Source organism: Pleurodeles waltl, chromosome 5 (assembly GCF_031143425.1).
Source record: "Pleurodeles waltl isolate 20211129_DDA chromosome 5, aPleWal1.hap1.20221129, whole genome shotgun sequence".
NCBI classification, from domain to species: domain Eukaryota; kingdom Metazoa; phylum Chordata; class Amphibia; order Caudata; family Salamandridae; genus Pleurodeles; species Pleurodeles waltl.
Window position 1 is genome coordinate 1,373,546,114 of NC_090444.1, and position 22,516 is coordinate 1,373,568,629.

Genomic DNA, 22,516 nt, shown 5'->3' on the forward strand with positions numbered 1-22,516 from the left:
ACCACTTCCTGTGGGAAGGGTCACTTCCCTAAACCTCATTGGCTGTTTTTCTCCATTCCAAGATGGAGAAAACTGAATCAGAGGGTCCACTTTGCATGGAAGCCCTTAGGGGTGGTGCATGCTCAGTGAGGCCACTCTTCCTACCCTTTGTCTGGTTTCCTACCTTTGCTCCCGTCAAAAGTGGGGGTTTACAAAGGGGGAGTGTCACAACCTACTCGTAATCTGTGTCTGTCACCCACAGGAAGTGTAGCAGGCTTCTTGTTCTTGTAAGTTCTGCCTTGGCCTAAATAGGTGCAACCCTTTCTGGTAGCCACAGTGCTGCTGACGGAGGGAACGCCAAAGGCAGTCCGTGCCCTCCAGAAGGAGTCCCAAAGGGAAAAAAACCCAAAAGGGGAAAAAACCTCAACAAGAGGGAACTCCTGAAACAAACAAGAGTAAAAGAAAATCAAAACAAAAGGAAAAAAAGGCAAGGAAAAAGCTGGGACAAAATCAGAGTTTCAATAGCAGATGCAGAGAAACAGGAGCGAAGATCACCACCAAACAGGAAGTGTTACAGCGCAAAGAGAACAAGAATCACACACCTTATATACCCCAGGAACAGGAAGTAACCAACCTGAAGTGAAAAGGTGCCATCTTGAATTGGGATCCAGTGTTAGAATGCTATAGAAATATTACCATAGTGAATAGGGAACCAGTGCATGCAGGGAAAAAAGGAAGCATGCTGGGAAAAGAGAAAGAAACATGGGAAAGATAGTAAGTATATAAGGAGCTTTAAACAAATGCGACAGGAAAGAAAAGAAGAAAGAAAAGAGGTGAGTGGGGGGGAGCAGGATCTACTGGAGAAGCGCCACACTGAAGACAAAACGAGGCCCCATGCCCAATTTGGGTCCTCGACAAACATATGCAAGGCTCGGCACGAACCTTCGGCTTGCAGAGCGGCACGCGGCGCAACAGGGAGGCCCTCTGCTGCTAGCAGCAGGCCTCGAGGCTTGAGTTTCAGGGGGCTGTTGCCCTTTGAAGATCACTGCCAGGGTGTTGCACATTCCTGAGGGAGGGGGAGTTAGCTCCTCCACCCAGGAAGGGCATTGCCTTACAAACCAGAGAGCCAGGGCTCTCCCCCAGGTTTGTATATTGGCTGTCTGGAGTGGCAGCTGGATGGAACCAGCCAGCAACTCTGCCAGTTAGGGTTAGCTTTTGCAGGGGGCACCGCTAAGGTGGCCTCTGGGTACATTTAAGGCTAAATCCAATACTGGCATCAGTTTGGATTTAATATTCTGAGTTGTTTGATACCAAACAACCCAGGGTGCAAAGTGGCCATTATGTAGCTGGAGAACTTGGGTTTGACCAGCGCCCAGTACATACATTAAAATGGCTGCTCTGTTCACTCACTATGTCCTAGGTTTAGCAAGGACAAAGTGGGGGCATATTGCTCATGCAGCTATGCCCTCACAGATACTATGGTGCGCCCTGCCTTAGAGATGTAAGGTCTCCTAGAGGGGTGACTTACCCACAACGTATGCAGTGTATGGTGGACAGGGCACACAGAGGGTGTGCCATGTTGAGTCTATCTTTTTAGGGTTGCCCGAGTACACTCAGCCTGCAATGGCATTGCTGGGTGCATCTGGGTATAGGGCCCTTGGGGGTGGCACAATCAGTGATGCTGCCCCAGGTGCCTACTCTTAATATCTCTTGCCCTGGGTATTGGGGTATCCATTTACTAGGGACTTACAGGGGTATTTAAGAGTATAACCAATTGTGCCAAGCATCACAACAGTTTTAGGGTAAGAGCTCTGGCCCAGGGAACCTGCTTAGCAGGGGCCTTGGGCACTACCAACTTCTAGAACACATCAACATCAGGCAAAAAGTGGGGGCTAACCATGCAAAAAGAGGCCTCATCTCACAGCAGGGACACAGCAAAATTCACTGTTCGCTGCAGACTGGATACAACCGACTAGCTAGGCAGAGCAATTGCGTCATCAATGGCACTCAGATGCCATGACTTGCTGGGATCTACTGGCTTTTCAGGCGATGTCCAGGCTCCCTTATGGAAATGCCCTCCGATCGCACCCATCTCTTCTGCGACAAGGCAGATTCTGTGCTTGAGGGATTTAAGGACAGCCCTGCCACCTCCTGGTTGTTGGGTCTCTCTATGGTCCCATTTCAAATCCATTCTGCCTTTTACCCCTTCAGTGGCTACGTAGGGGATACCAGCTGTGTCAATTCCTGCTCAGCCTCCAGGGCCCACAGGCTCCCCAGTCCTTTTGTGGCAGAGAACATGGCCCCCAGAAACCTTGTGGGAAACACAGTCAGAGCTCTACCCACTCTGACACCCCCCAACAGCATCAGCCCCCAAGTACCTAGTAGGGGCATCCAGTGGGAGGCAGAATATGACATCTCTTGCCACAGTGCAAATCCACAACATTAGACAAGTGGGTTCTTCAACTTATCCAGCAGGGCTATTCCATCCCCTTTCCAGAACCCCCCCACCGATGCCACCTTCTCATGACCGGCTGGCAGAGGACCTTCTCTTCTTGCTCTGTCAGGAAGTATTGGCTCTTTTGGACAAAGGAGACATTGTGAGGATGCCAGCATCAGAAGTAAGTCATGGTTGCTATTCTTGCTACTTTTCGGTGCTCGATAAGGACAGTGGCTTCTGTCCTATTCTAGACCTGCGCCTTATTAACTTTGTCCTGAGAAGTTCAGGATGCCAGCGTTAGCTCAGGTCCTGTCTGCCCTCGGCCCAGAAGACTGGATGATAGCGCTGGACTTGCAAGACACCTATTTCCACATACTCGTCCTGCCTTCCCACAGGTACTCCATGCGGGTCATGGTGGGCCACAAACACTTTCAGTTCACTATGCTCCATTTTGGCCTCACCAGTGCTCCTCAGGTGTTCACCAAAATGATGGTAGTGGTTGCAGTACAATTGCAGACGTCAGGGGTTCCAGTCATCTTCTATCTTGACAATTGACTGTCAAAGGCAGGCTCGCCCCAGGCAGTCATCTCCCACCTCCATTCTACAGCGAACTTCCTGAGTTTACTGGGGTTCACTACCAACATGCTGAAGTTACACCGGACTCCCTCTGACGCTCTCTTTCATCTGAGGTATTCTGGACACAGTGCATTTTTGGGACTATGCTCCCGAACTGCGAGTCAAGGATATTTAGGCTATGATTCTGATGTTTCATCCTCTATCCTGGAATTCAGGGATACTGACTCTGAGGCTGTTGGGCCTCATGGTCATTTGCATCCTGTGTGTAACAAATGCTTGATGATATATGAGGGCTCTGCAGTGGGACCTAAAGGCCCAGTTGTTATAACATCAGGGGAATCTCTCAGACATCGTCCAGATCTCGGAGGGAAGTGCAAAAGACCTGCAGTGTTGTCTGACAAATTGTGTCCCTTCCCCACTAAGAGTTAACTGTAGTGACAGTTGCATCACGCATGTGCTGGGGTGGCCATTTAGATGTGGAGATCAGAGAGGACTCTCGTCTTAGGCAGAGTCCCAGCTCCATAGCCACATGTTGGAGCTTCAGGAGATATGACTGGCATTAAAAGCCTTTCTTTCTTTGATCAAGGGAAGGCTACTTCAGGTGTTCACAGACAACACCACTGCCATGTGGTACTGTAAAGAAAACAGGGCGGGGTAGGGCTGTGGACCCTGTGTCATGACTGGAACATCAGGACACTTTCCTGGTGGTTCAACATCTGGTGGGATTTCTGAATGCCACAACAGACAAACAAAGCCATCAATACCTATTGGATCATGAATGATGTCTCCATCCCAGCATCACCATCAGAAGTCTTCATGGTTGCTATTCCCGCTACTTTCTGGTGCCCAATAATGATGGAGGCTTAAGTCCTATTCTAGATCTGCACCTTTTCAACTTCTTTCTGAGAAGTTTACAATGCTCACGTTAGCTGAGGTCCTCTGGGTTTAAGCCATCTGGGAGAGTTGAAGATCAGAGGACTATGGGCTCAGGTGAAGTTCCAGCTCCATATCAACATGCTGGAGATGAAGGAGATCAGAGTGGCATTAAAAAAAGCCTTAATTCCTTCGATCATGGGAAGGTTACTTCAGGTGTTCACGGGCAACACCACCACCATGTAATACTGCAAACAACAGGGTGGGGTGGGGTTGTGAACCCTGTGTAACGGCTGCAACGTCAGGACATTTTCCTGGTGGTTCAACATCTGGTGGGATCTCTGAATGCCACAGCAGACAAACTAAGCTGTTGATGCTTAGCGGATCATGAATGGTGTCTCTGTCCAGAGGTGGTGCAAGGTCTCTTCCAAGATGTAGGAGGCTGGCCTGGTGTGTGGTGGGTACCTATGGTACTTACACCTTATGCCAAGTCCAGGTATCCCTTTTTAGTGTAGTGTAGTCAGTGTCTAGAAGCCGGGCTCCCTAGAGATAGCTGTGGATGAGCAACCAAGGCTTATCAAGGAGACATGCAAAGCTCATGCAATACCAATTTAGTCACACAGTACATACACACATGAAAGAAAAACACTCAGTGTTACAAAAATACAGGTACTTTATTTTGGTGACAAAAATACCAAAAATACCATAGAGAATATACTCCCTTAGGAGGTAAGTAATACACAAATTATATACACTAGTATGCAGAAATAGGCATAAAAACAACAGTAAGAAAACAGTGCAATTTGTAAAAATCACAATAGTTAGAAATGGGCCTAGGGGGAGCACAAACCATATACTAAGGAAGTGGAATGCAAAAGTCGGCCCCCCACCTCGGCAAGTGTAGTGTGTAGAGGGGAGCCAGGGGTACTAGGAACACCCAAAGGTAAGTACCACAACCCACCCTAGTGACCAGGAAAACAGGATTAAATCAGAGTATGTTTCCCACAACACACACAGAGAAGTAAAGAAGAATAATGCAAAACCCAGAAGAGACTGCAAGACACCAACAGTGGAATCCTGGACAAGAAGACCTTTGGAAGAAGGGGACCAAGTCTAAGAAGCACCAAAGAGTCCAGGAAGGGCAGAAGCCCCTACCCTCCCGGATGAAGGTGCAAGAAGTAAACCACTGGTGAGGAAGAAGCGTCAGTACTGCACCCAATAAGACGAAGTTGGGTTCCTAGAGGGTGCAGGTGATATCCCATGCCTGATGGAGGATTTCAGTTTGGTTTGCGTCGCTGGAGTCTGCAAACAAGCCTTGGGCCGCGCAGAGCTCGCAGTTAGCAGAAAATGGTGGTGCTGGGGACCAGGAAGGACCAGGTGGACTCTACCCAGGAGGGGGAACCAGAGGGGGCCCTCAGCAACACAGAGAGCCCACAGAAGACCAGGCAGTGCACAAAGGAGCCTAACAGGATGGGGCCACGAAAGCTGCAAAAGAGGCCCATGCACCACTACTCCAAAGGCTCTCATGTTGCCTGGAGAACCACACAGGAAGCTGTGCGTCGCAGGATAGAGTGCTGAGGGCTGGTGCTTCAAGATGCACAAAGATCTTGGAGGAATGATGCCAACAAGCCTTCGCAGCTGCAAAGGATGTGATGCACGGAGGTACTGTCTTGCGTGGGGAGGCAAGCACTTACCTCTACCAAAGTTGGATAGTTGGTAGAAAGGACCATCTGGACCACTCCAGTCCACCACCGGTGATGCTGGATCCACACAGTTCAGCATGAGACGGGATCCTCACAGCTGGTCGTCGTCGCAGTTGGAACCTGAAGAAGCAGGGGTGTGACTCCTTCACCCCAAGGGAGATTCCTTACTTCTTCTGATGCAGGTTGAAGACGGGCTTTCTTCAGAGAATGCACGTCCGTGGAAATGTTGCATTTGCTGGAAGGAGCCAGAGATAAAATATTGCAGAAGGCGTCTTGTTTCTTTGTTGCAGCTTGTAGGGTCCTGAAGAGTCCAGATACAGTTTCTTTGGTGAGAAGTCGAAGTAAGGGATGCAGAGAATTCCTGTTGGAGTCTTGCAATCCAAATCGGAGGAACCAGCCAAGAGAGAGACCCTACATAGCCCTGAAATGGGGATTGGACACCTAGCTGGGAGACCACCAATCAGTAGGGGGCTCTGATGTCACCTGCTGGCACTGGCCACTCAGATGCTCCAAGAGTTCCCTGCCAACCTGGAATCCAAGATGGCAAAACCCAGGGGCCCTCTGGAAGAACTCTGAGCACCACCCCTGGGTTGGTGATGGGCAGGGGAGCAAAATATATGCTGCAGCCCATAGGGATCCCCTGGAAACCCAATAACCTGGCTACCGAGGTACCATAGATTAGGGACTTATAAGGGGCACCAGTATGCCAATTGTGTGTGAAATACAAAGTTCTGGGAGGGAGAGCATAATCTCTGGGTTCCTGGTTAGCAGGATCCCTGTGAACACAGTCAAGCACACTGACATCAGGAAGAAAAAGGGGGTAACCATGCCAAGAAAGAGGGTACTTTCCTGCACAAGACTGGTCAGAACCTTGGTTGGATCTGTTTGCCACAGCCAAGAAAGGGAAATGTCTGTTCTGAGTGCTGGAGTTTCCAGGAAGGTTCTCGCTTGAAGACGCTTTTCATCTCAAGTAGAAATCAGGCCTCCTGTAGGTCTTTCCACCGATACCACTTCTGTCTTTAGTTCTTAAGCGGATCAGGAATGACCGGGCCCAAGTCGTTCATGTGGCTCCAGATTGGGCATAGAGAGTTTGGCATTCCAAACTCCTGAGCATGAGCATCTGTCCTCCAAAGATGCTGATGCTTCGGAAGGATCTTCTGTCATAGCAGCAGAGCAGGGCCCTGCACCTGAACCTGCACACCCTCTGCTTTTAGGAGTGGAGATTGAGCACTTACATTTGACAGCCTTCTACCTTCCACACAAAGTCTGTGACATTATTTTGGCAGCCAGGCGTCCCACCACCAAGATGGTATATGTCTGCCACTGTAACAAATTTGTGCCATGATGTGCATCCAAAAACATTGAGGCCCTCATTAAAACCCTGGCGGTCAGTGTTAAAGTGGCGGTAATACCACCAACAGGCCGGCTGTAAAAAAAATGGGATCAAGACCATGGTGGAAACTGCCAACATAGCCACTTTAACACTCCGACCGCCACGGCGGGAGCAATAAACACCGCAGCGGTCACCGCCAACAGACAGGCGGAAGACAATGTACCGCCCACACTATTACAAGGCACCAATCTGCCAGGTTTTCCGGGGCGGTACCAACGCCATCAAAAGTACAGCAGAAACTGAACACCGAAGGGGAACCACTCACCTCTCTACACTCCATGAAGAACCAGGACTCCATGGAGCCCGAATTGCAGATCCTACCCATGTTGGTGTATCTACTAATACACCACGAAGTAGAAAGAAGGCAGTGGCGGCGACGATGGTGAGTACGGCACCTAGCACACAGGGGAGGAGTAGGAGGTAAAAGAGAGTGACACAAACATGTGGCACGCAACACCTCTAACCGCACCCACAACACCATACACACACACATATCCAACAACATCACAGATACACCCCGACACCCCCTGGAAGAACGCAAGGACAAAAGGAAATGAGGTTAACTAGTGTTATATTGGAACAATCAGATAGATCAAGAGAAAAGCGAATAATCAGTATACACAAGTACGTACTCTGTCCCTTGTATATGTCCGTGGACCACTGGTCCCAAAAAGCATGGGCGAAGCCCACACATGGCACCTGCCTCAAAACGGAGAGAACACTCAGGGGCATCAGGTTGAAAAAAAAATACACGCACCTCAGGGGGAAGGGGAGGGGGGGCACCTCAGCCAGATGATGGTACAACGCCATTGCTCATCAAGGGGGCTCCATGCCCACTGCTTTGTCTCGGGGAGTGCAAAGCCACAGTCTCTCTAGTGGGTGGTTTGCCTACTACTTGCTCCTGGAGAGTGCAAAGCTACAGTCTCTCTAGTCTCTCAAGTGGGTGGTTTGCCCACTACTTGCTCCTGGGGAGTGCAAAGCCACAGTCTCTCTAGTGGGTGGTTTGCCCACTACTTGCTCCTGGGGAGTGCAAAGCCAACCACTACTTGCTCCTGGGGAGTGCAACGCCACAGTCTCTCTAGTCTCTCAAGTGGGTGGTTTGCCCACTATTTGCTCCTGGGGAGTGCAAAACCACAGTCTCTCAAGTGGGTGGTTTGCCCACTACTTGCTCCTGGGGAGTGCAAAGCCACAGTCTCTCTAGTCTCTCAAGTGGGTGGTTTGCCCACTACTTGCTCCTGTGGAGTGCAAAGCCACAGTCTCTCTAGTGGGTGGTTTGCCCACTACTTGCTCCTTGGGAGTGCAAAGCCCCAGTCTCTCAAGTGGGTGGTTTGCCCACTACTTGCTCATGGGGAGTGCAAAGCCACAGTCTCTCTAGTGGGTGGCTTGCCCACTACTTGCTCCTGGGAAGTGCAAAGCCACATTCTCTCTAGTCTCTCAAGTGGGTGGTTTGCCCATTACTTGCTCCTGGGGAGTGCAAAGCCACAGTCTCTCTAGTCGGTGGTTTGCCCACTACTTGCTCCTTGGGAGTTGAAAGCCACAGTCTCTCTAGTGGGTGATTTGCCCACTACTTGCTCCTGGGGAGTGCAAAGCCACAGTCTCTCTAGTGGGTGGTTTGCCTACTGCTTGGTCCTGGGGAGTGCAAAGCCACAGTCTCTCTAGTGGTTGACATGTTCTACTGGTTCTGGAGGGGGCTTTGTGCCCAATGTGCTTCATCCTGCCAAGGATTGGGTGAGTGGATGCAATTCTCCACTGGTTCTGGAGAGGGCTTTGTGCCCAGTGTGCTTCATCCTGCCAAGGATTGGGTGAGTGGATGCAATTTTCCACTGGTTATGGAGGGGGCTTGGTGCCCAGTGTGCTTCATCCTGCCAAGGATTGGGTGAGTGGATGCAATTCTCCCCTGGTTCTGGAGGGGGCTTTGTGCCCAGTGTGCTTCATCCTGCCAAGGATTGGGTGAGTGGATGCATTTATCCACTGATTCTGGAGGGGGCTTGGTGCCCAGTGATGCTGCACCTGGGGTGTGGCAGTTGACATCCTCTCACCTGGGTGTGAGCCACGCGATGTACCTGGAACAGGTAGCATGAAACTCCATGGAGGCAGAGCCACACTCCATCCTGCGGTGACTTAGGCTGCCAATTGCTGGTTCGTGCCAGTGCTGGAGTTGGTGCCTCAAGTGGCGTTTCCAGGGTCCAGGACGTCACCTGCAGACTCGGACGGCTGCCCACTGGGGATGGTGCTGACGTCCGACAGAGTGTTATTGGCTGTTCACCTGGCGGTGCTGATGGTGGTGGTGGCTGCGGCGGACATGCAGTGTCTGTTGTGGTGGAGGGAGACACCATACCATCTCCGGCAGCCTCGGACGGCTGATCCTTCAGCAGGATGCTGCAGCCTGATGTTGTGGCAGCGGCGGTGCAGGTGGCAGTTGGAGTGGCGGTGGTGACTGTGGTGCAGGTCGCTGCCATCCCTGATGATATGGTGGTCACCAGCCCCTCACCAGGAGGCATCGTGCCCTGAGGTGACTTGCCCTTTGGCTTGTGGCCCTTCCCCACCTTGGCAGTCGCTGCAGGGACCTTGGCACTGTCCTCCCTGTGTTTGGGCAAGGGCTTGCTGGCTGGGTGGTGTGACTTTCCCCTGCTGGAAGCCGGTCCCTTTTTGACCTTTGCAGGTGGTGGATTAGGGTGGTCCTTCATATCTTTGGCTGGCACACTGGCAGCTCTGACGGGTGCCCCCTTTGAGCCTCCCGGACTTGCAGGGACCACAGCGGATGCAGATTTGGTGGCTGAGGTGCTGGGCTGGGATCTAGACATCCTGGCCCTAGGGGAAGGATGGGGGGGAGGCATAGGAAAGAAGCCAATGTTAGCTAGGAAAAGTTTTTTAGACACACTGGGATGGGAAGATGGAGGGGGTGTGGGTCTCTACCAGATAAGAAGTTAACGAAGGAAAGACACGTGTTCTTATCTACATATGGTAACGCTTGTAGGTCCTTAGTGTCTGCACATTGGTCCTTCAGCATTCTGCTGTGGCTCCATGCTTCTGGCAGGGAAATGTTAGGAAAAGAAACTGATGTCAGCGCGCTGGGGTGGCACATTTACAGACACTGTGCATGTTCTCATGTCACGGAGCTGAACAACGCCATCTACCGGCGTGCAGAGGAACTGCTAGAAAATCTCTGGATCTAGTTTTACGCTTGGGGAATATTCTAAGAACGGAATATGTATATAGATAGAATCTCTATCAGATAAAGCATTGCCAAGTAACTTGTTCATTAGCACCAGCATTTTTTCATGGGTGCCCCTCATGCCAGAATTATGTCCAGTATGCAGGGTGCAAGCATTTCATCACGAGTGCCCCTTATTCAAAGAATTATGTACAATATGCCAGCATTTAGCCAGTAGTGCCCCATATGCCTAGGATCCTATAGCTTGCAAGCACCAACATTTTGTCAACGGTACCTTTTATACCAAGATTTACCTGGAAGTGCAGGTGGCAAAATGTCCTTTATGCTAAAAATTACCTCCAGTATGCCAGCACCAGCATTTTGCTTGGGTATCCGTTATGCCATGAGTTATCTTTAACATATAAACATTTTACTAAGGTTGCCTCTGCAAGCCGATAATTAAATCCAGTGTTCGAGGGCCGGCAACAGACTCACAAGAGTAACACACAGTCTTGGTCACTTACATGTACTCATTTTGATTCTCACTTATACTCATTCTCACTCCCACTTCCTTACTCTCACTCTCTCACACTGCCTTACACTCATTCCCACTCAGTCACTGACTCCTATGCTCACTCAGTCTCTCTTATTCTCATTCACACCATCACTTGCATATGTTCTTATGCATACTCACTCACATATGCTCACTTAAATTTACCTCATTCTCAATCATTCCCTCAAACTCTCATTTCCACTCACTCTATCATTCTAACTTAATTTGACTTACTCTCATTCACTCTGACTTACTCATTCTCACTCAGTTTTGCTCTAATGCATTCTCTCTCTCTCTCTCTCTCTCTCTCTCTCTCTCTTTCAAACACACACACACACACACACACACACACAAAGAGAGAACATTTCAGAGTTTCAATTTATTTATTTACCTTCAGCTGCCTACACAGGTTTACTTCAGCTGCCAGTGCTGAGTGGTCCCTCAGAGCGGAAACATGCTTGCTCCCCCCTTGAGCACTGAAGCAGTAAATTGAAAGCTGGAGTCTGTGCAGTGATACGCTGCTCAATGTCAGCTGTCAGTTTCTTGCTCTTACACTTCCCCTCTCCCAACTCCTCACAGGATGGGTTGGTATCAGTGAGGCTCCTGACCTCGCCCAACTCTGTGATGAGATAGTAGTAGTTGGGGTGGCAGCCTGATTGATGATTAGCACTGGGCACTGCTGAGCTTAAGCCTAAAGCACCTAGGACTACTTGTACCAGTGATGCTGCAGCACTAATGGGGAAGTCCTAAGTCATACCAGTTACCTGAGGCTAGGACGGGCACATAGCTAACTCCCAGACAATCTCTGATTGCTGGTGCAGGCTCTTGCACCATCCATTAGACTTACTGGCTCTGGCTGCAGTGAGGGTCAGTGTTGTGTTTTTATACTATACAAATAACTAATCATAGTCTATTATTCACTACTGGCATAATAACAAAAATGGCAGAAGCAAAGAGGGCAGAGCCCAGACACCAGGATGATCTACCACGGGGCTACTGTATGCACTAAATTACTTACTCAGATGCAAGGCTGGCTTCTGAATCATAGCCTCAAGTCCTTGAACTTAGCTTTGGCGGGGCTATTGCCCCGCAGAATCTCCCACTAGCCCTAGAACTGGAGCTCCATTATCTCCCCTATCTGGAAGTTAAAATATATCACTCCTTCACTGATATGTTTGATGGCAACTATGGGGTTGGCTATTGCTTTCCGGCAACCTCTCCCATTGTCAGTGGTGAGCTGAGTCACCCTTCTTAAGATGGTGGCTCTGCCTCGATTGCTATATCTCTTCTCGACCCTTCCCTATGGGTGCCTCGACCCTACTTTGTAGAATTGAACACGATTATCACAATGTTTATATTGGGATCGGGGCATCGACGGGTGGCACTTTACACACTACAACATCCAGTGTCCCAAGGTGGTGTAGCAGACCCAGACTTTGAATCTTATTACCTGGCTGCCCAGCTACAATGGCTGGCCCGATGGCTGGCAAGTAGGCGCTGTCTGGATGAGTCCACAGATGGATTCACTCCCTGATGGAATATGTTACTGAGATTAGTGCTGCGGACATCTAAGCCCACCAAATTACCATTGGACGCCCACAGAACTATGCAGAAATAATGGACGGAATGTATGAGAAAGTCCGGCATTAAGACGCCCTACTCTCCAGAGCTGCCCCTAGAAGTTCTTCCGCTACTAAAAAGTGAGCATGGGTGAGAGGGTTTAGCGGCCTGGGGCAAGACTGGTATCATTAAATTGGGGGATTTTTTACTGGGACTCCACTCTGGTCTCCTTTGAGACGTTTAAGGTGATTACTTGTCTGTACTGCTATCTGAAAACTCAGGCGATTCAACCCCTCGATGATCTTAGAGCCAAATGGGAGGCAGACCTGGGCATCTTGATATCGGAAAGGACGTGGGAGATCACACTGGAGGGGATTCAAAGAGTTTCCAGAAATGTAAAATGTAAACTCATTAGTTTTATGTATTGCATAGAGCATATTTATCCCCATACAAGATAAATAGATAATTTAACACAACAGAGGTGGCCTGCCCCAGACGTAGGAGAATAGGTGCCCCCTTTTTGCACATGCTATGGAGAGATAACTAGAAAATGGAAAGATCCCAGAGGTCATGGCCTACTTTCCTGGAAACGAGAACTAGTGAAGTGGGCAGAATGTGAAGTGGCTCTATTACGTAAAGAAGTGCACAGAGGAATAGGCAGCCTGGCGGTAGTGCAAGCTTGGAACCTACTGACTGTATGTCTGAAAGACCAGGACACTTGAGTGATATCTACCTCACTTGATATGTCTACTAACTCTACTAATTGTTGTAGCTGTTCTTTCGCCAACTCAGGGGGGAAGGATTGGGGAGGGGAAAGGTGGGGAGGCAATAGCAACTCTACAGTCCATGCATTTGACTCATGGTCCGATCTAAGTTTGCAATACTATAGATGATTACATATTGTGACTGTTATCCTCTTCTCAGAAATCGAAGATTATTACATGGTACTGTGCTATGGTGTACCAGGATAGGTTGAAAATTCTAATAAAATTTGTTTACAAAAAGAAAAGTCCTTGAACTTAGCTTCCTGGCACCTGAGGATGATAATCTAAATGTACAAGAGGTCAAACTAAGGGCCTGATTTAGATTTCGGCAGATGGGTTACTCTGTCACAACGGTGACGGATATCCCGTCCGCCAAAATATAAATCCCATTATTTCCTATGGTTCCTATTTCAGGGGACAGGATAACCATAATTACTGTGACAGAGAAGCCCGTCAGTCGAAATCTAAATCAGGCCCTAAGCCAGTTGCTGCAGAAATGTTTGATTCCTGAAAAGAACTAGTCCTCCGTACCCACTGGGTATACCTATGCATAGGACCCAAGAACCTCACCCACCAAGGTGGCATGCTCTATCATTGGGTCTGCTCCTCATCCAGTCAATAAAAATGATTGTCTGGAAGTGCTCAAATAATAGAAGTTCTTTGGCAGAGATTTGTGTTATTGATACTGTGATTATGTGAGACAGATCCTATAAAGAAGGAATATTAAAATTATCTTATGTATATTTTTCAGACCTCTGGGCCTAAGGGTTCAGACATATTTTTCTAGTGGGGATGACACTCGTAACAGGCAACCAGAATTTAGGGCGGCATTGCCAAGATGGCCAAGATGGTGGATGCAGGTGAGAGGAGCTCAGCAATGACATCCCGTAATCCGAAGCATACTCCTTAAACTGGCAGCCATCAGACCCTCTACATGCCTGAGCACTTGCGGGCTGTCTGGCCAGCCATCCTCACATCACCCCCCTCTCCTCTCACCCCACTTTCCTTCCATCCCCACAGGATGGATGGAGGGGAAACAGGTTGGGCCCTGCAGTAGGCCCTGAGCCTTTTGAGGAGACAGCAGCTGCCGCTTGCCCACAGGGCTTTGCTTGGGCTGTGACTGCCTGAGCCATCTACTACGGATGGCAGTACAACTGGCTGCTGATTTTATATTTGGTGAGGCCCGCACGGGCGGCAGGGTACCTTGAATCCAATGGGATGCCTCTACAAAATAATGGTAAGTGGTGGCTGCATTTCCTTGCCTCACCTGGCCCACGTCTGGAGCGGTGTGGCGGATGGGCGTGGTCCGAGGCACCGGGGGAGGCCACTGATCTCCTGAGGAGGGCACTGTGCACTGCGGGGCCTGTTATCTGGGCTGCACTTACCTGTCCACTTCAGGAGGTGGTTGGGAGCAACGGACGGGTGATACATCCCCCCCTCCGGGAACACACATTGTTAATATTCCTGAAGAGGGCGTGAGCCTGGATAAATTAAGCCTACATCTGCATTAGCTAAGTCTGATGCACCCCATTCTGGGGTCAGTAGTCCTATCACTGCCCGTCCCATAGAGTTTCAGAGGAGCATGACAGAGCCTTACTGAGTGCTTAAAAACCCCTTTCCCGCACTGAGTCTTTGTGGGGGCATATTGATGACACTCACTGAGCATCAGTACCTACATAGCAGGCCTTCTCCCTGGTCCTTGATTGTCCTTGTCCAGCACTTACAGGAACCTTCAACTGAATCACTGTCTTGAGGCTGCTAACTTTCCTTGTGGAGGATGGAGAAAGGCTGTTGTCAGAGGTCTACGGTGGCCTAATCATCTGTTGCTCGCACTGTGAGGTGTCATTGACTGGACAGACACTCACAAGTGGGCCCACATCTGGAGCATAACATTGCACCTCCTGGATGGAACTGGCCCCACAACTCAAACAATCTGGCATCTCAGGTCAGGAACCAAACCTGCACGCCCATGTCCCCTGACACTGCCAATGGAGGATCAAAGGACTACAGATGCGGTGGTATATCCAGCCAGTTCTACCTCAGTTGAAAGTAAACTCGACATGATGCTTGCACTAATAGAATGGTCCCTGGAAAATAAAATCGATGCTGTAGTGATAGACCTCACGCTGCTGAGAGATGACCATCAGAAACTTTCTGATAGGGTTTGTTTAATGGAACAATCACTAGCAACTATCTACCCGCAACCACAAGATGTGCAGTCCTGTCTACATACTCTCTGCGAAAAGGTCAGTGCCCTTGAGGAATTGTCAGACAGTGCCAAGGGCTGGTCACAGTGAAACAACATATGACTGCTAGGCCTATCTGAAAACGTGGAAGGCCATGATGCAGAATCATATCTTGAGGCATGGAATTGCAGTCTCTGCCCTGCTGAAGCTCTTTCAACATTCTTCTCAATGGAGTGTGCCCATAGGGTCCTGATCCGAATACTTCCACTGGGCACTTTACTCAGGCCTCTGATGGCACGCGTTATGCATTACAAGGACAGAGACATAGGCCCTCATTACGAACATGGCGGGTTAGCCAACCCGCCATATTCTGAAAAGGGTGAGGGCCGCCATCGGCAGCCCTCACTCACTGCCAGGCTTCTGCCGTCAGGCAGCCTGGCGGTGAGTGGAAACAATATCCACCAGGGTAGCTGCGCTACCCTGCGGATAATGTCCCATTTCCACCAGCCATTTTCTGGCAGGTTCACCCGCTAGGGAAAGGCTGGTGGAGGGGGTGCCCATGCACTGCCCATGCATTTTGCATGGGTAGTGCAGGGGCCCCGGTGCAGTGCCCCGTCGCGCAGGTCACTGCCTGATTTTCGGGCAGTGATCTGCACGACGTGTGCAACCGCACCTGCCGCACAGAGCCGTCAATGTCCCGGCTGGGCCTTTCTGTAAGCCGGCGGGCGGAAACAATGTTTCCACCCGCCGGCCCACAGAAAGGTTCTTTATTTGGCCGGCGGGGTTCCGGGGTCGCTGGCGGTCAGGGTTTTGACCGCCAGCATGAACATGGCGGTTGTTACCGCCGTGTTCATAATGACCACCATAGTATTGAATTAGACCCGCAAACAGTGCAATCAGTTAATCAACAACATCTGATTGAGACTTTTAATTGCAGATTTCTTACCTTAGAATTTCCCCCAGGTGTGTTACACCTTCACGATCAAATCCTTCAGGGTAGGTTCACTGCTCAATAGGATCCACCGCTTGACAGCCTCAACTCTGGTTGCTATTGTAGCACAGAAGAATAAGGTAATCAAGTGAGGAAAGGGAAGGAAGGGACAGCAGGGAGGGAGTCCTGGAAACAAAAACAGATAGCAATTTAATTAGGATAAGCCTTCTAAACAAACTATACACTGTACCCTAATACTATCTGTTTACATGTAACAGAAAATAACCTTTAAATGATTTTCAGTTGTTTTGACCTCATCTCAGCCCAACTATGATTCTACGTCTCACGAACATAGCTGAAAATAGGAAGAGGGTATTAAGCCAAATACTAACAGACTCTTTCCCACTTATTCATAGTCTTATGGGTAATGATAGATAGGGTCCCAAAATAATAAGGTGCCTTGATTCACGGGGGAAAAGGCACTTTCCTGGACTCACAAAACTCCTGTTAGAAATTTAGAAATTGCAAACAAACATAAATGGCATCTATATAGGTATGTACTTAATCTTCCTAATAGTGCATACTATGGCATCCTCGCCATGCTGCTCTCCAAATCATAGATTGCCCAATCCAAATATCCCACACAGCTCCAAGTAGGCCACTCCTCAGTGACAGCCCGGAGGAGTTATAGGACTAGATCACACAAACCAGCTAAGAAGGCTGCCGTAAAAGTCAGAAGATATGTTTATATAACGCTCCCTGAAACGGGTCACCGCGGATCACAACGGAAGGTTCCGACATCCACTAAAGGAAGCAAAGATAGCCAAGAATAGAGAGAAGATCGGTGCAAAGCACCCTTCCACCTCACACACCGATTACCACGTCATAGGCACATGGAGAGGTTACACGGAGAATAATTTGCTACCCTCTGAGGGCTTTTATAGTGTTTCAGGGTCGGAAGCATGTCCGGCCATTTAATTCCAGGTGAACTACATAAAAACAAGAGTTCATGGCAGTTATAGTCTGAGCTTCCCATAACGTTTCCTCCACTGTAACATACCTATCTTAAAGTAGAATAGGAAGGTGCCTTTCTCACTTATGTTTTCCACCAGTCTCGTAATGAGCTGAATAAAGATACTGACTTGTAGCCCCTCAACTGAGATACCAAAGAGTACAGAGGAGATAGGATGTGTTTGCCCCTGACGACGTTCATCGCTTTCAGACCATGGCTTGGATTGTGTGTGACAAGGCGTCTGTCTAGATCCGGAGGTTTTCTCAAGCAGTACCCCTGCACGCTGTCAGGTGGCATTGGTCGGCTCTGCGTCCGTCATCAGCACATGCACACCAGACATGATGTCATGGGTCATATATAGGTGCCCCCCCATGAGCTGACTTCAGTTCTTTTCTTTCTGTATCAGTCAGCGCTGATTGAAAAAGAGCTACCCTCCCCTTTGAAACTGCCCCTCCATCCATGCAACTATCCTCAGATCAGATGACGGAGGATATCTTGGCACTTCTCCGCAAGGAGGTTACAGCTACCTTGGCTCAGGGTGCCATACAGAGGACGTGGTTGTTATTCCTGCTACTTTCTGGTATCCAAAAAGGACAAGTGCCTGCACCCTATCCTAAACCTTCGGTCCCCCAATCTCTTCCTCAAAAAACAGAAGTTCAAAATGCTCACTCGGGCTCGGGTGTCATCTGCCCTGGACCCAGAGGACTGGATGGTAGTGCTGGACTTGCAGGATGCTTATTTTCATATACCCATCCTGCCTGCCCACAGATGTTACCTGCGGTTTATGGTAGGCCACAAGTACTTTCAATTTACCATGATCCCCTTTGGCCTTACCGGTGCCTTTCCGTTGTTCACCAAAGTGATGGCCGTTGTCCCAGCTCATCTGTGCAGGTTAGGGGTTAAAGCCTTCCCCTACCTTGACAGCTGGCTGTTGAAAGCAAGCTCGCCCCAGGCTGTCGCCTCCCACCTTCAGACTACAGTGGACCTCCTGCTTTCCCTGAGGTTCACTATAAACATGCCCAAGTAACACCTGACTCCCTCTCAGATGCTCCCTTTCATCTGAGATGTTCTGGAGACAGTGTATTTTCGGGTTTATCCTCCTGAGCAGCGAATCCAGGATATTCAGGCTATGATACTGATGTTTCAGCCTCTATCTTGGATTTAGGTGAGAATGACTCTAAGGCTGCATGTTTCCTCCATCTCCATTCAGCATGCCCCAATTGGATTTGAACTTGGTTCTAACATTCCTAACATGCGCTCCTTTTGAGCCTCTCCACAATTATCCTCTCGGGCTTCTGACATTAAAAACAGCTTTCCTTGTGGCCATTACCTCTGCCCGTAGGGTGAGTGAGCTACAGGCATTGTCTTCTAAGCCACCCTACACTCCCATCTATCCTAACAAAGTGGTACTTCACACTAGGGCTTCCTTTTTGCCTAAACTAGTCACGCCCTTTCATGTAGGCCAATCCAGCACCTTGCCTACTTTTTACGCACCACCATATCCTTCTAGAGAAGAGGAGAGATTCCACTGCCTGGATTCAGAAAGCGTGTTGGTGTTCTACCTTGATCGTACCAAAGAGTTCCGGGTGGATGATCAACTCTTTATTGGTTATGTGGTTATGCGAAGAAAGGTCGGGCAGTACAGAAGAGAACCATCTCAAGATGGGTCATTCTCTGCATCAAAATGTGCTATGCATTGGCTAAAAAGCAAGCCCCAGATGGTTGCACGCTCATTCTACCAGATCAACAGCTGCAACCACTGTGTTAGCATGCAGAGATCCAGTCCTGGACATCTATCAGGCGGCAACGTGGGCATCCTTGTACACGTTCGCAAACACCACTGCCTGGACAGTCAGGGTGTAAAGGGATGGGTACTTTGCCCGTTCGGTCCTGCAGGACTTTCTAGTATGACCTTGGTTTACAGACCCACCTCTGAGGATGGTATAAGGAATCTGCAAGTAGAAGTGTCTATCAGATGAAAAAGTTACTCACCTTCAGTAACGCCTTATCTGGTAGAGACATATTCTAGTTGGAAATACCTTACCAACCCACCCATCCTCCCCCCTCTGCAAACTGATTCTTAGGGACAGGAACTTCCCTTTTAGGGCCCTAGTTTTGACGCACCAGTGGTCTGTGTTCTTCATAGCTCTGCGCTTCTGTCATGGAAACTCCTGAAAAGAAACTGATGTCAGTGTGCCAGGGTGGCACCTATTTAGGATCTGCAACATCATGTATGGGGCACATGACATCGACAATGGATGCACTGCTGACTGAGACCACCTGACAGCGCAGAGGGGTACTGTTCAAGAAAAACTCCAAATCCAGACTGACGCCTGGGGAAAATTCTAAGTAAGGAATATGCAACTAGATATTGTCTCTACTTGATAAGGTGTTACCGGCGGTAAGTAACTTCTTCACCAAAGTGAAGATCTTCCCAGATACACACTAGCAGTTCAGCGCAGGCGTAATACTTTTCTTACAGTCAAACATAAGTTGAGAGAACTTAATATCCAATATTCGCTCCTGTTTTCAGCTCATCTCTGTATCCAGACGGATGCTAAAGCATATTTCTTCACAGAAGTGTGGACTTAGATAAAGGGTCATAGACCTGCAGGAACCTATCATGCACGAGGAGCATTGGGGGAGTCCTGTCCACTGGTGGAATTTGCTGGGGACACAAGAAAAGGGAGCTACAGATCACCCCCAAATGACCCCTGTAGGAGGCTGACCTGGTTTGTAGTGGGTACCTTGGGTACTTACACCTTAGACCAGGTCCAGTTATCCCTTATTAGTGAAGTAGTAGTGTTCTAGCAGCTTAGGCTGATAGAGGCAATTATAGCAGAGCAGCTTAGGCTGAACTAGGAGACATGCAAAGCTCCTGCAATACCACTTATTGTTAAACAGTACTTATACACAAGTAAAGACAATACTCAGTGTTACCAAAAATAAAGGTTTTTATTGGGTGACACAGTACCAAAAATATCTTAGAGACAATACTCCTTCTGGAGGTAAGTATTATACACAATATATACACAAGACACCAAAATTAGACAAGTAAATAGTCATAGAGCAATCCAAACAGTAGGAAATCCTATAGAATGCAATGGGAGAAAATAGGTCTAGGGGCAACACAAACCATATACTAAAAAAGTTGAATGTGAATCACGAATTCCCCCCTAGACAAGTGTAGTGTGTGCAGAATCGCTGGAAGAGTAAGAATACAGTAAAAGTAAGTAAGTTACCCCACCCCACAGTCAAAAAAAGCAGGAGTAAAGTACTGCAAGTTTCCTTAGGACACACTACACTTCGTTTTTGGGATTTTGCAGCAGCCAACCAAGTCTGCAAAGAACAACTGCTGGATTATTAGACCTGAAGACCTGCAAAGGAAGAGGACCAAGTCCAGAAGTCGATCCATAAGAGGGTGCAAAACAAGAGTCCCTGGTTAGTTGAAGACTGCAGAAACGCACCCTAAGAAGATGCCAGCGGGTTCCTGCATGATGCTAAAGATGTCCCACGGCGTGAAAATCGTTGCAGATGAGATTTTGTGTTGGAAGGCGCCAACAAGCCTTGGCTTCCGCAAAAGTGCATTTTTCATCAAAATGGTGCTGGATGGACCCAGGAGGAACCTGGGGGCCTCAACTCTCTGTGAGGAGGAAGAGGAGGCTCTCAGCACTGTAGAGAGTCCTCAGGATGCCAGCCAGTACCCCCAGAAGCCGCAGGATCCGGGTTCAAAGGAGGTGCAAAATGCAGTTGATGCAGGTCCCATGCCGCCGAAGAACAAATCAGCAACTTGAGCATCACAGGGTGAAGTGCTGGGGACCTGGGCCAGGCGCCAGGCTGTGCACGAAGGAATTTTGCAAAGAGTGCACAGAGGCCTCAGGAGGCGAAGAAAACACAAAACAAAGGGGTACCATCGTTCTCGGGGAAGGCAAGGTCTTACCTACTCCCAATTGTGTCAGCAGGACCTCAGGACAGTCTATGTCGATGATGTCCACCCTCTGTGTCCTTAGGAGCACACTCGTCGCTGTGAGAGGAGTCCCAGGGTACTGGTCATCACCTTGGAAGGTGCCTGCTTGGAGCAGGGGAGTGACACTGTCACTCCACTGGAGATTTTTTTTGGTCCTTCTGGTGCAGGATGAAGACAGGGAGTACCCAGAGCATGCACACCGTGGAAACTGCTGCAGTTGCTGACTTGGAGCTGAGGTTGCTGAAGAAAAGTGCCTCTTGTAGAGACTTTGTTGCAGTTACAGCGTTTCTTGTAGCAGGCTGCAGTTGATCCGAGGTCAGAGGATGCTGAAGTTGTTGCAGAGGATTCCTGAAGGAAACTTGCAAGCAGAATCTGAAAAGAACCCACAGGAGAGACCCTAAATAGCCCTGAGAGGGGGATTGGCTACCTTATCAGGTATGGACCTATCAGGAGGGGTCTCTTACGTCATCTGCTGGCACTGGCCACTCAGAGCCCTCCAGAGTGCCCCCACCCCTTGCAAAGCAAGATGGCTGGAGTCTGGGACACACTGGAGGAGCTCTGGGCACCACTCCTGGGGTGGTGATGGACAGGGGAGTGGTCACTCCCCTTTCCTTTGTCCAGTTTCCCGCCAGAGCAGGGGAGAAGGGGGTCCCTGAACCGGTGTAGACTGGTTTATGCAAGGAGGGCACAATCTGTGCCCTTCAAAGCATTTCCAGAGGCTGGGGGAGGCTACCCCTCCCCAGCCTGTAACACCTATTTCCAAAGGGAGAGGGTGTAACACCCTGCTCTCAGAGGAAATGCTTTGTTCTGCCTTCCTGGGACTGGGCTGCCCAGACCCTAGGGGGGCACAACCCTGTCTGTGAGGTAGCAACAGCCGTAACTGCAGTGCACGCCTCAGAGAGCTGGTTTGGCAGTAATTGGGGTCCATGTGGAGCCCCCAGGATGCATGGAATTGGCTCCCCAATACCAGATTTGGAATGGGGGGTCAATTCCATGATCTTAGACATGTTACATGGCCATATTCGGAGTTACCATTGTGAAGCTACATATAGGTATTGACCTATATGTAGTGCACGTGTGTAATGGGGTTGCTGTACTCACAAAGTCCGGGGAAATGGCCCTGAACTATTTTGGGGCACCTTTGCTAGTGCAAGGGTGCCCTCACACTTAGTAACTTTGCACCTAACCTTCAGCAAGTGAAGGTTAGACATATAGGTGACTTATAAGTTACTTAAGTGCAGTGAAAATGGCTGTGAAATAATGTGTGCGTTATTTCACGCAGGTTGCAATGCAGTCCTAAGTAAGGGTTTGTCCGAGCTCCCTATGGGTGGCAAAAGAAATGCTGCAGCCCACATAGATCTCCTGGGGCCCCAATGCCCTGGGTACCTAGGTACCATATATTACGGACTTATAAGGGGGGTCCAGTAT